The sequence below is a fragment of the Neovison vison genome, chromosome 1 (genome assembly GCF_020171115.1).
Source record: "Neovison vison isolate M4711 chromosome 1, ASM_NN_V1, whole genome shotgun sequence".
NCBI lineage: Eukaryota > Metazoa > Chordata > Mammalia > Carnivora > Mustelidae > Neogale > Neogale vison.
Genome location: NC_058091.1, coordinates 221677528 through 221690322, shown reverse-complemented (window position 1 = coordinate 221690322; position 12795 = coordinate 221677528). Strand labels below are relative to the sequence as shown.

General features: G+C 41.0%; 1 protein-coding gene across 3 annotated transcripts in view; it reads left to right on the top strand.

Annotated features, from left to right (window-relative positions):
* The window catches only part of MAST4 (microtubule associated serine/threonine kinase family member 4), a 553319-nt gene that overhangs the window by 23547 nt on the left and 516977 nt on the right, over nt 1–12795 (top strand). The window lies entirely within an intron of this gene.

Sequence of the window (12795 nt, the reverse complement as noted above, 5' to 3'; positions counted from 1 at the left end):
GAGAGCCCTCAACTCCTAAGGGGCAGGTGAATGTTCTACACAGAAGTTTTCTGAGTGAAATTTTTTTTGATGCATAAAGTAATTAGAAGAGCTCCTGCTATCCAGTGGATCATCATGCAAGCCCTCATACACAGGGAGATGTGCGGGCTGGCATCTGGTGTCTGCTGTCTTGGTGGATTTTTGTAAAAGAGTCACGGATTCCATATAATATTGATGGTTCTCACTGTGCTGCTTGGAGAGAGTGCAGTACTCACCCGTTCCACTGTTAGTGTGCATATAAATAACATGTAAAATTCGGTGCCAATAAGCAATTGAGGACAGTCATGCCTGCTTAGAATGTTCTGTAAATTGTCTGCTGAAACATCTGCAGATTGTTTCAGGAGTGCATTGCTAAATTTGTAACAGTTAGAGGACAATAATGATTTGAAGACTGTAAGTGGTGGTTCTTGTTTCTAATAAGACAGATGCTTTGGTCTTTCTCTTATTAGGGAAATAGATGTCATCAGTGCTTAAAATGCTCTGCTGTGTAGTACAGAGGGTATTCTGTCCTTTCCAGGGTAGGGTTGAGATTTCTATTGGACGTGTAAGTGGCAATGTGAAGAGATAGTTAGATAGATGATTGTGGAGGTGAGGAAAGACAGCAGCCTAGGGAAGCACATTTGGGGAGTCATTCATGATATATAAGGTTCTAGAACCAACAGGATTCCTCAGGGAGTTAGCATAGATGGAAGAGAGCCAAATCCTGGGGAACTTCGGAACTGAGAGGTCAAGGACATGAGGAGCGAGTAGTAAAGGAGCCAAGAATGCTTTGCTAAAGAGGAGATTGAAGACAAAAACCATTGGCATTCTGGAAGCCAAGTAGAGAAGATGTTTTGAGGAGGAGGAAGAGGAGGTCATCAGCCACATCCAGTGATGCTATAAGGCTGAAGGAGGTCAAGACTGGGAGCTTCACCAGGATGGAAGTTCCTGATGACCTTCATTGAGAGCAGGTTGGATAGAGCAGTGTGTTCATCAGTTTTTAGATTCATGGCTGCAAATAATTAAGCATAAAGAGTTTGGGCAGCTGTGACCTGTATTAATGATCACCATTTTTCTCCTAATCATATATCATTATAATTTTAGTATTAGTTACATAAGATAATTGTATAAAGTAAAATACAATGTTGATTGACCAAAAAAGCTGAAGTAGGAAGATTTAAAGCTGCTTCTATGAAACTTTGGTCTTTGCCTATTGAGCCATGTGATGTTGGGGTCCTAACATCATTACAGCATCAGTGATTTATGCTTTGCTTTTGGAGATTTGCTGGAAATTTGGACAGATTTATTAAATATTCTTGAGCTTCCCTTGGCTACAGTGCTATCTGTGCTTCTTTTTAAAAAAATGTAGAACACAGAGCTATGAAGCAGAATTCTTGACTGTAGATCAAAGGTGGGGCAGTTTCTGTGTATCTGTTGAGTTAAAATCACATTTTGATTGTGTACAGTTAAATCAAAATGTGGTCAGGTTGGATTTCTTCCTGTAGCTCTTGGGGGAGTTTTTATATGTGCTTAGATGTAGAAGTTAATAGATCAGGAGTTTGGAGCAAAGGGCAAATTAAAGGTAGAAGGGGAAATTACTAAAAGTGATGGAATGGTTTAGCATACAAAAATGTATGACAGGAGGTCTACAGCATTGCTGGAAGAGGGCTGAAATTTGATTCTGGATTTCATAGCATTCCAGCAGCCTAGGCTAAGAAAGAAACATTGGTCTATCAGTCAGCATTGTAAAGGCAAAATCAAACCAGTTACTCAGGCAAAGTGGAGTTTTTCCGGGCATCGAGGTCTGAAAAATGTTCTCATAACATGGGAAACCTTGAATGTTGAGTGTACGATGTCCTCAACAGTGTCCCTATAGTATATAGTCTGATTACATAGAAGCATCTAACACAGAGGGGGAAATGTGAAAGGCAGGATTACATTAGGGCCACAAACAATGCTCATGTTGATAGAGAAGACCTTCATAGGGTATTCAGTGTTGTTACTCTAAGTCATCTCTGTGTGTTTTGACAGTTGAGTGAGCCGAGGATTTCTTCTAGAGATTAAAAAGCCTCCTGGGGCTGTGTGTTTGCATGGATAACCACCAACATGGGGGCGGGGGGAGTGATGCTAGAGAGGTCTGTGCTTCTTACCGGAATCCCTTCAGATAAAAACATACTTGGCATAGAAACATAGGCCCTGCCTCCCCCCAGATTCCTTCAGAAGGCTGGTCAAAATTCTGGTTTTGACACTGATGGTTTTGGTACAAACTCAAAGGTGAAAGTGGGTGAAAACACCTCTCCAGCGGGGTCCTGCTTCTGATAGCTGTGTGTTCAGCTCTGTGATAAACCCTGCAGAGCTCAGACTCACACGCCCACCTGTGGATGGGCCTTTCCGTCCGTAAACCTTTTTCTTGCCAATTCCAGCTGTCTTAATCCCTTCAAGTTTTAGCAAATTACTTAGAACATTTCATATTTAACATTATGAACCATTTCCACCTGGGCATTCATTTCCCTGTTTATCTCAGGGAAAGAATTTCAAAGAAAGCTTCAGGGTGTTGGGCCCCAGATGTAGCTCTGCTCTCTGCCTGTCTGTTATTCGTTGCTCTAGGCCTAACTTCATGTTCCCAGAGACACTAGGAGACTTTGTCAGGCAAACGAGAACTGTAGGCTCACTAGTCTTGGGCTCTTGGTGCGGTGGGGGGCAGGTGCGGGATGACTGAGAATGTGTGGAGTAACGTTACTAATGACTTAATAAAAAGCTGGTGGTTACTAGTTTCAATCAACCATAAGGAATGTGTTTGAGTCTTGAATACTTGGATTTGAAGAGGAGTGTATTTTTATTTTGAAACACTTGAATTAATTATTGACTTAACAAGTAAAATAGGTGGAATGGTGAGCTTTTTCAGAATGGGTTGGAGGATTGAATGTCCATTTTTTTAACTCTTCAGGTATGATCTTGATGGTCGAGAAAGGACAAATTAAGGATCATAGTTCTTGTCCCTGGCTGTTGTTTGAGTTTTGAGGGTGAAAAAAAAAATTACCCAGCCATACCCCAGACCAGTTAAATCCTTTCTGCTGGGATGGAGCCTGACTATGGCTTAAGTCCTTCACTGATTCTGAGTGTAGGCCAGTTTGGAGAAATGCTCGAGGTTGTTGTAAACTTTGGCCATCAGAATACAGTGCCATTGAACCACAGCTGGTTGTAAAGAGTTGATGTGTTAAATCATGCATAACTCAACATTTAGTCTAAATTTCAGTATCTGCTCTTAAGTGCTTACAAATTTGTTTTATCACCTATATTAAACTCCACTCGGAACTTTGCTTTAAAATTGTACCTGGCAGACCTCTTAAACTAGTTTTTATCTGTGTGTGTGTGTTTGTGTATGTGTAAATAAATATAAATATTAATTTGGACTGTTGAGTGTTATTCTAGGATCTCTATTTTCTCATATAGCTCAGTTGACCTCTGTAGAGAGAATCAGAACTTAAAGGGGAAAAAAAGAAGTGGTTCCAGAGAGTAATCTCTCTAAATTTCTGCTTCTTTTTAGATTCCTAAGGCTGGTTCAGTCATTGAGTGCCCACTCCGAGGTAGCTTTACAGATGTAGTAACTGTGCTGGGCCTTCAAGTTGCTGCGTTGAGGAGCAAGTGGAAAGGCGTGCAGGGCCTTCGTCCTCTTGCTTAGTGCACAGACTGCTTGGCTTCGTTCTTCTATATTTCTATAGCATTTCTTTTCTTTTTTCTTTCTTTCTTTTTTTTTTTTAAGAATATATCTTTTTTTTTTTTAAAAAGATTTTATTTTTTTGAAAGAGAGATCACAAGTAGGCAGAGAGGCAGGCAGAGAGAGAGAGGGGAAGCAGGCTCCCTGCTGAACAGAGAGCCTGATGTGGGGCTTGATCCCAGGATCCTGGGATCATGACCTGAGCTGAAGTCTCCCAGGCACCCTCTATAGCATTTCTATAATAACCTCCTTCCCCCTCCCTTTTAATTTGTGGCTTTTAATCTGCCACAGACCTGCAACCAAATGACCAAATTAGATTCATGTGTCAAATCTAATAGGCTGTGATAAGGACCCAAGGTCCTTTCTAAAGAATAAAATCTGGGAATTGAGGTGGGGCCGGGTAAGGAGTTACTCTATGTACAGCATTGAAGTGGGGCCTTCAATGAAAAACATCCTGGAATTTGGAGTTTCCTTGTTTTATATACACTTGTACTTATAAATCGGAATCCCGTGTCTCAGTGTGCAGCCTTGCTGAGGAGAAAATGAACACGTACACACATGGAGGAGAGAAGCCACGAGAGGACCGAGCGTCTCAGTGAGTGTGCGAGACCCGAGTTAGGAGAACAAACTTGAAGATTCATGTAATGACTTTTTCATGATAGGTAGTTCTCCGGTTTTCCATGTAGAGTAATCCTCCTTCCCCACGCCCCCAGTCATGTGCTCTAAAGTGTAACTCCAGACAGGAAGCTAAAAGCTGTTTGGTGATGGTTGGGCGTTATGGAGCCAGACTCATGACAGACGCTAGGAGGGAGGCCTGGAGCACACCCTTCCCTGGTGCTTCTGGAGAGAGCCTGGCTCTGCTGCCCTCTCTCAGACTAACAATCACCAGAATTGAGAGAGAATACCCTTCTGTTGTTGAAGCCACTATTTTGTAGTGCTTTGTTATACTTGCCCTAACAGCTTCCTATTTGTATGTAGAAACTAAGTATAAAGTTAGCTGTACTGGAGTGGTAGAGATCTTGGGGGTATTTTTTAAAAATACCAATCCCAGTGATGCCATTGGTACCATTAGTACAAATGAGGTTTGTATTAGTGGGGGGACAACATAGTGGTTGTCCCCTTACTGACATGGTGGTAAGTGTAAAATGAAGTGTATTTTACATGTAGGTATATGTTAAGTATTTTTTAAAATTTATATGCGTTTTATGTATATTTTATATGCCACATGTAAGTAATAAACATTTTTATGAATAACTAAATCCTTGGGTTACAAATGAATTGGAATTATTTGTATTAATCAATAAATAATACTGGTTTTCTTTGCATTCTCTTCAGATTTCCTGTATTAGTGGTCATGAATGCTGATTCCTGGGGTTTGTCAGTATACTTGAAAGCAGCAGAATTCTCTTTGACAGGGTCTTCTATCTTTTGCTTCCATAACCACATATATTTTGCATCCTATCCTATATATAATACTTGAAAAAACTGTTAAATGACTACTAACTCGTATAAAATGGATGCCTTTCATGTCCCCTGTTCACTCTGAGGCTTACCTATGCATATTGTCTATCAAGCACCATTTGGGATTCAAGTACCTTCTTTTGAGAAACCTGGAGTCTTGGATCTCTATTTCTCCTTGTGAGGGAAGAGATCTTCAAGTTAGTTTTTGAGGGAAATCTGGCCCTGCCATTTCCTCAGTGACTGTTTTCCATAGTAGCTACTTCTGCCGCTCACTGCTCCACAAAGGTGAGCAGGCCTTCTGTTCAGGGCTGGCGCTGCCCTAACAGATCACATATTTGTGTTTGGAGGCAACCGAAGTATTAGTTCTCTACCAGGTACTTAGTGGGGACTAGAACTAGGAATTAATAGCCATTTGATGATGTCGTGTTAGACAGGGAGACTGATAGTTACAGAGAATTACTTGAAGAATATGCAGTCAGTCCAATTTTTGTAATTAAAAATATTTTATCCCTGAGCCTTATTTGCACATCATTTGCTCTACTTTATTCTATATCCAATGTATTTTGGGTGGTGTTGCCAGTTTCCAAAGATCCTTCTGACATCCTATTGGATTCTGATGGTGAAAATTTTAGAATTTTAATAATTTTCAAATACATTTTCATGGAATTTAAATACTTCCCTTAAGTGTTAATTGGAGGCTAGGTTGTTAACATTTGTTTTTCCAGTTAAGGTATCTGTCTTACTGAAATTTGTTAATACATGCATCTCTAATTATTTTTAAGGTTTTATTTATTTATTTGAGATTGAGAGTGAGAGAAAGAGTACACAAGTGGGGGACAGAGGGAGAGCAAGGAGCCCAATTTGGGACTTGATCCCAGGATCCTGGAACCATGACCTGAGCGGAAGCAGCTGCTTAACTGACTGAGCCACTCAGGTGCCCCTCTAATTCTTTCAGATAAACTTAAATTTGCCACTGAATCACTTCAGCTCACTAGACTGTTCAGTTTCTGAAAACCAACTTTAGACCCATGGAATTGGTTGTCCTTTGGTTGGAGGCTGTCAGCTTTCACCTAGGCACACTCCTGAGAAAAGTCCCTTGAAACCGTTATTGACGGTAAGGCTCATGTTACCCAGTGGCCTCATTATGAGGACACAGGGGAGAAATTTCTCCCTGGTCTGGGTGCTATGAGTTGTGTTGCTTTAGGGTAACCAGTCTGTTTTTATGAAGGTTGCTCTCCATGTAAGCAATCCCATTGCTTCCTTGCGTTGCCTAGGAGAATGCGAAAAAGCCTAATTTGTGGCCTTGCTATCTATAGTGCACAGAACCTCAAATCCTAGGGTGGTACGTTTTGAATTTTTTGAAAATTAAACGCAGACTCGGCCTCTTTTTTTTTTGTTTGTTTGTTTTTTAAAGATTTATTTATTTGACACAGGGGGGGGGGAGTGCGCACACGCAGGGAGAGGCAGAGGGAGAGGGAGAAGCAGGCTTCCCGCTGAGCAGGCAGCCGGATGTGGGGTCTTGATCCCAGGACCCTGGGATCACACCTGAGCCGAAGGCTTAACTGACTGAGCCACCCAGGTGCCCCATTGGCCTCATTTTTAAAAAATGAAACAAACAAAAAAATCCGTATCACTTTTCTCTTTAGCTCTGATTTCTTAGGGAAAAAAAATGTACACATGTTGTGAATTGACATTAAAGCCTCCCCCCCACCATGTGCTTTTTAGGAACACATCAGGTGCAAAATAATCAAAAGAAGTGCTCAGTGATTAGAAGCGCATTCCCTGTAGTTTTCTTAGCAGTGATGACCAGATGAGCCATGTTTGATGGAAGCCGTTTGTCCTTCTGTGGCAGCTACCTTGCCCTAGGCGAGAGCACACTGGGAGGGCCTGAGTGATGGCCCTCGTCTCTTACCATGTGCCCAGTCAGTACAACCAAGCCCATGCTTCTGAAACCCAGCCTGAGCCTGTCTGCTTCCCTATTCTAGACAGTTCTCTTGAGGCTCCCTGTCAGTAGGCCCCTGACAGGCCTGCCCTAGCAGTGCTCCAGCTAGCACCAGACCTGCTGAAGGTCCCAGCCTGCCACCAGGATGCAATCTCTGCCGTGCTCCTGTTGTCTTTGAAAACCCTGGGGTCTAGGTTCCTGAGTGAGAGGTCTATAGGTTCTCATGACCCTCTGTCCCTTTAGACAGGCTTTGCTGCAGATGGAAACACCATCCAGTCTCTCTAGCTTAAAGCACCAAAAATCCATTGCAGGGCCATGGGGGAATAGCTTTAGCAGCCTCTCTTGCCAGGCTTGCTTGTAATGGTGCCAAGACGAAAAGAGCTCAGAGGTTTCCCCAAGCAGTTAAGGTTGTCTGATCTGTAAATGATACATCTCACTTTTGCTCCCATCTCCTTTCTAGAACTTGTTTGGTGGCTTGTAAGCAGAACGTGCAGTGCTGTTGTGTGCCTGGAAAAGGAAAAAACTAGAAATACGTGGTCAGTCGCATTAATGACTATCACACTAAGTTGTGTAATTAGTGCGATTTTTGTTTATACTTTTCCTGCCTTTGTCTTCTTCACCCACTGGAAAAAAAGACCCACTTTCCTAGGATATGTGAACTTCAGCAAAACAATCAAAGTTTGGGGTAGAAATGAGTATAGGGTTGTGAACTGCGGCAGGTATGCAGTATTGCAAATGTACACCAAGATGAATTGTCTGCTGGGTGAAGGTGGTGTTGGAAATCATACTTGTTAGCAGCCCATGTGAACGCAGAACTTGGGGAAAGGAAGCTTGGTCCATGAGATGGGGGTTCTTCTCCTGGATCCTGGGGAGAGGTCTCTCAGCTCCCTGAAATTGTAGCCAGAGGGTAGTGTGTGCATGTCAAGAAGGAGTCGTGACTTCCATCAGGTTTTTGGGGGCACGTGTGACTATACCTCATATGGAAGGATAAAAACCACTACTGGAAGTAAGCATAGTCCCTTATGTCAGACGAAGCCCTGTGACCTTGGGATGCTAAGCCTGGGCAGGAACTGTCCCCAAGTCACTTAATTCCTCTCATGTAGAGGAGACACAGGGCTGAATTTCATGGGCATGTTTATTATAATGCTCCCCAGTGTAGGCTGATGGAATTCCACAAGAGTGAATTCAGTGAAAGCAGGTGTGTAAGGGACTGGAGTGTAGTTTTGATACACTCAGTGGTGGCACTTGGAACACTAAGTGGTGAGACCAGAACTGCTTCTCTGTGGATCTGGTCTAATCTAGATGCACAGTAGAAAAGAAGAAGGTTCGTATCCTTTAGGCCATGATCCCTAAACCTCATTTCTTTTCACCCAGATTGTAATTAAAATAAATAATTATATAAATATATTATATATATTACATAAAATTATGTAAAATTATATGAAAATAAAATACTACTTTATAATAAAAGTAATAAAAATTTGGTGGTAACAATATTGAGATTGTAATTACTAATATTAAAGTTGATTACTATTAAAATCATCCGAGTGTGGGCAGTTTATTAGTTTTTCTTCCTCTCTAACTTGTTTATTTATTTTAATAGAGTCTTTTTCTTACTGACTTGTAGGAGTTCCATATAGGTTTTACCATATTGATCCTTTCCTGTCAATTTTAGTAAGTAATACATTAATGGGGTATATTAACAATCTTCTTGTATCTTGAAAATATTTTTTATTTTAAGACTTTATTACATAACTATGCATTTTCTTGTTTTCTTGTTTAATTTTTTAAGGGATTTTTGTTTCCATATCAGAGGCTTAAAAATTAGGCATCTAATTAGTTTTAGCTCCTACTCAGGGATTCTTGAAACTTTTGTGTAAGTATCATGAGCTCCATTGGCAGTCTGGTGAGATAAGTCGGGCTCCAAGGAAGGAGTGATGGAGTGATTCACTTAGGCAAATGAGGATATGAGAGAGAATTAGAATTAAAAAAAAACAAACAAACTAAAATTGACAAAAAAAGTGTCCCCTTTTTATTGTCACAATATGCTGCGACTTTGAAGCTAAATGAATGTGAATGAATGCTTTTCCCGACCGGGGTGGATCTCTTCTACCTCTTACTCTTTCCTTACATCACTAGGCTGTGGACCCTTGCATGACTTGAAATGCACAAAACAAAATAAGGATTACAAAGTAAACTAACTATATTGAAATACTGGTATAAAAACTGTTTACAGGGGCACCTGGGTGGCTCAGTGGGTTAAAGCCTCTGCCTTCAGCTCAGGTCATGGTCCCAGGGTCCTGGGATCGAGCCCCACATCAGGCTCTCTGCTCAGCAGGGAGCCTGCTTCCTCCTCTCTCTCTGCCTGCCTCTCTGCCTACTTGTGATCTCTGTCTGTCAAATAAATAAACAAAAAGTAAAAAAAAAAAAAAAAAAAAAGTGAAAAACTGTTTACATGTATAACACAGAAAAAGATGAGCTTTATTAAATTATTGACTGACAAGCTCTAGTGGTGGGTTTAATAATTGTAGTTGCAAGGTAGTAATGAGAGTGATATTTCAAGATACCAAAATTATGAGATCTGAAGACTTCTACTGGTGAAAAAGTCACAGGTCTTACAACGAGTACTGTAGATTGTTCTGCACCTTGATGATGAGTAGAAATGATAAATTGCAGAGGATTCACTCTGCGATTTAGGATTTAGGATTCATTCAAGTTATGGAAGAAGGTACTGGTACATTTCAAACTTTGGGGTCATGTGTTCAGATTGGTCTTGAAAGGATCACTGTGGATGCTGGGTGGCGAATCGTGTGTGTGTGGGGCGGGTCATGAACCTAGGAGGTCCATGAGGAAGATTTTTAAGCTGCCTGGGGGAAGGTGGGTGACACAGGAGATGGAGAAGAAGGACTCAGTAAAAACAACAACAACAACAACAACAAAACTGGTCTTACAAGACTGGGGTGAGTGTGAAGCAGAGGCAAAAATCAGAGACAATACTTGAGTTTTCAGTTGGAGCCGTTGGGTGCCATTTACCAAGATGATGAAGAGGAATGACACTTTTGAGGGAGCAGTGGTGCTTTAAGGTTCTGTTTTTGTACGCATTTAGGGTGCTTCCTGAAAATCCAGGCACCCAAGTTTTGTAGGTAATTGGGTTTGTGAACTTAGAGCTCAGAGGGGAGCCTCTGGTTTGAGAGAGAAATTTGCAGTTCTTAGCATATATATGATGCCGAATAGCATAAGAATAGATATGTTGCTAAAGAGAAGGTACAGAGATGACAAGGGGTCCTGGCTTGAACCCCAAGGAGCTCCATGAGGTAGAGGTTTGGGAGAAGCAAAGAAAGAGAAAAGGAAAAATCACAGAGACAGGGAAAACCTGGCTGGAGAGAATGATGTCTTAGGAGTCATCATCCCTCTTTAAGGAGGGGAGTGTTCCTTAGGGACTGCTAGTAAGAGGCAGTTCATGTTAAAAACAAAACAAAACATGCACCCAGGGGGCATTGGGGTGGCTCACTCAGTTAAGTGTCTGACTCTTGATTTAGGTCAAGTCTTGATCTGAGGCCTGTGACCTCAAACCCTGTGATGACTATAGGGCTGGGGTCAGCAGGGAGTCTGCTTGAGGATTCTCTCCTTCTGCTCCTCCCCCAGCTGGTACATGTACGTGTGGTTTTGGTCTCAGTCTCTCTCTCTCCCTCTGAAATATTAAAAAAATAAAAATAAATGGTAAATTTCAAATCAAGACAAAAATAGAGAGGACAGTGATCCAACTGCCATTAACAACTCATGGTCATTCTTGTTTCCTCAGTCCCTGCCCACTTCCCACCTTTCCAAGCATCATTTCATTACACCCATGAAAACTTCTGTAACTCTCTAAAAGGTAATGCTTTTTCAACATAAGCACAGTATCATCACATCTAAAAAAGACTGAACAGTAATTGTTTCATAATTACCTAGTGGTTGCTCACTTTCCCCACTTGTCACAAAATATTTACTTTATAGGAACACAGATTCAGATAACATCTGTACATTGCAAATGATTGATACATTTTTGAAAGTATTTTTTATAATTTTTAGTTTCCTAATCTGTGTCTTTTTTAAAAATTTAATTCAATTAGCTGACATATAGTACATTATTAGTTTCAGAGCTAGAGATCAGGAATTCATCGGTTTTATATAACACCCAGTGCTCATCCTATCACATGCCCTCCTTAGTACCCATCCCCTAATTATCCATCCCCTCACCCACTTCCATCCAGCAACCTTCAGTTTGTTTCCTAGAGTTCAGCATTTCTCATGGTTTGTCTTCCTCTCTGATTTCTTCATGTTCAGTTTTCCCTCCCTTTCCCAATGATCCCCTTTCTTATATTCCACACGAGTGGAACCATGTGATAATTGCCTTTCACTGACTTACTTTCCTTAGCACAGTTCCATCAAGTTCGATGTAAATGGTTAAGTATTTATCCTTTCTGATGGCTGAATAATGTGTGTGTGTGTGTGTGTGTGTGTGTGTGTACACCACATCTTTACTCATTCATTTGTTGATGGACATCTGGGCTCTTTCCATATTTTGGCTGTTGAGGATATTGCTACTATAAACATTTGGATGTAGGTATCCCTTCGGATCACTACCTTTCTATTTTTGGGGTAAATACCCAGTAGTGCAATTGCTAGGTCATAGGGTAACTCTATTTTTGAACCTCCATACTGTTTTCCAGAGTGGCTGCACCAGCTTGCATTTCCACCAGCTGTGTGAGAGGATTCCCCTTTTCCCACATCCTTGCCAACATCTGTTGTTTCCTGACTTGTTAATTTTAGCCATTCTAACTGGTGTGAGGTATCTCCTTTTGGTTTTGATTTGTATTTCCCTGGTGCTGAGTGACGTTGAGCACTTTTTCATGTTTCTTTTGGCCATGTGGATGGCTTCTTTGCAGAAATGTCTGTCCATGTCTTCTTTACATTTCTTGATTGGATTATATGTTCTTTGGGTATTGAATTTGATAATTTCTTTATAGATTTTGGATACTAGCCCTTTATCTGATGTCATTTGCAAATATCTTCTCCCATTCTGTTGGTTATCTTTTGGTTCTGTTGACTGTTTACTTTGCTGTGCAAAAGCTTTTTATCTTGATGAAGTCTCAGTAGTTCATTTTTGCTTTTGTTTACCTTGCCTTCGGAGAGGTGTCTAGCAAGAAGTTGCTGTGGAGGAGGTCAAAGAGATTGCCATCCGAGTTCTCCTCTAAGATTTTGGTGGATTCCTGGTCTCACATTTAGGTCTTTCATCCATTTTGAGTTTACCTTTGTATATGGTGTAGGAAAACGGCCCAGTTTCATTCTTCATGTGACTGTCCACTTGTTGAAAAGGCTTTTTTTCATTAGATCTTCTTTCCTGCTTTTGTCAAAAGATCAGTTAACCATAGTGCTGTGGGTCCTTTTCTGGGCTCTCTGTTCTGTTCCATTGATCTATGTGTCTGTTTTTGTGCTAGTACCGTACTGTCTTAATGATTACAGCTTTGTAATAGAGCTTGAAGTCTGGAATTGTAATGCCTTCAGCTTCAGTTTTCTTTTTCAACATTCCTTTGGCTATTTAGGGTCTTTTCCATACAAATTCTAGGTGTATTCTGTGAAAAGTGTTGATGATTTTTGATAGGGGTTCCACTGA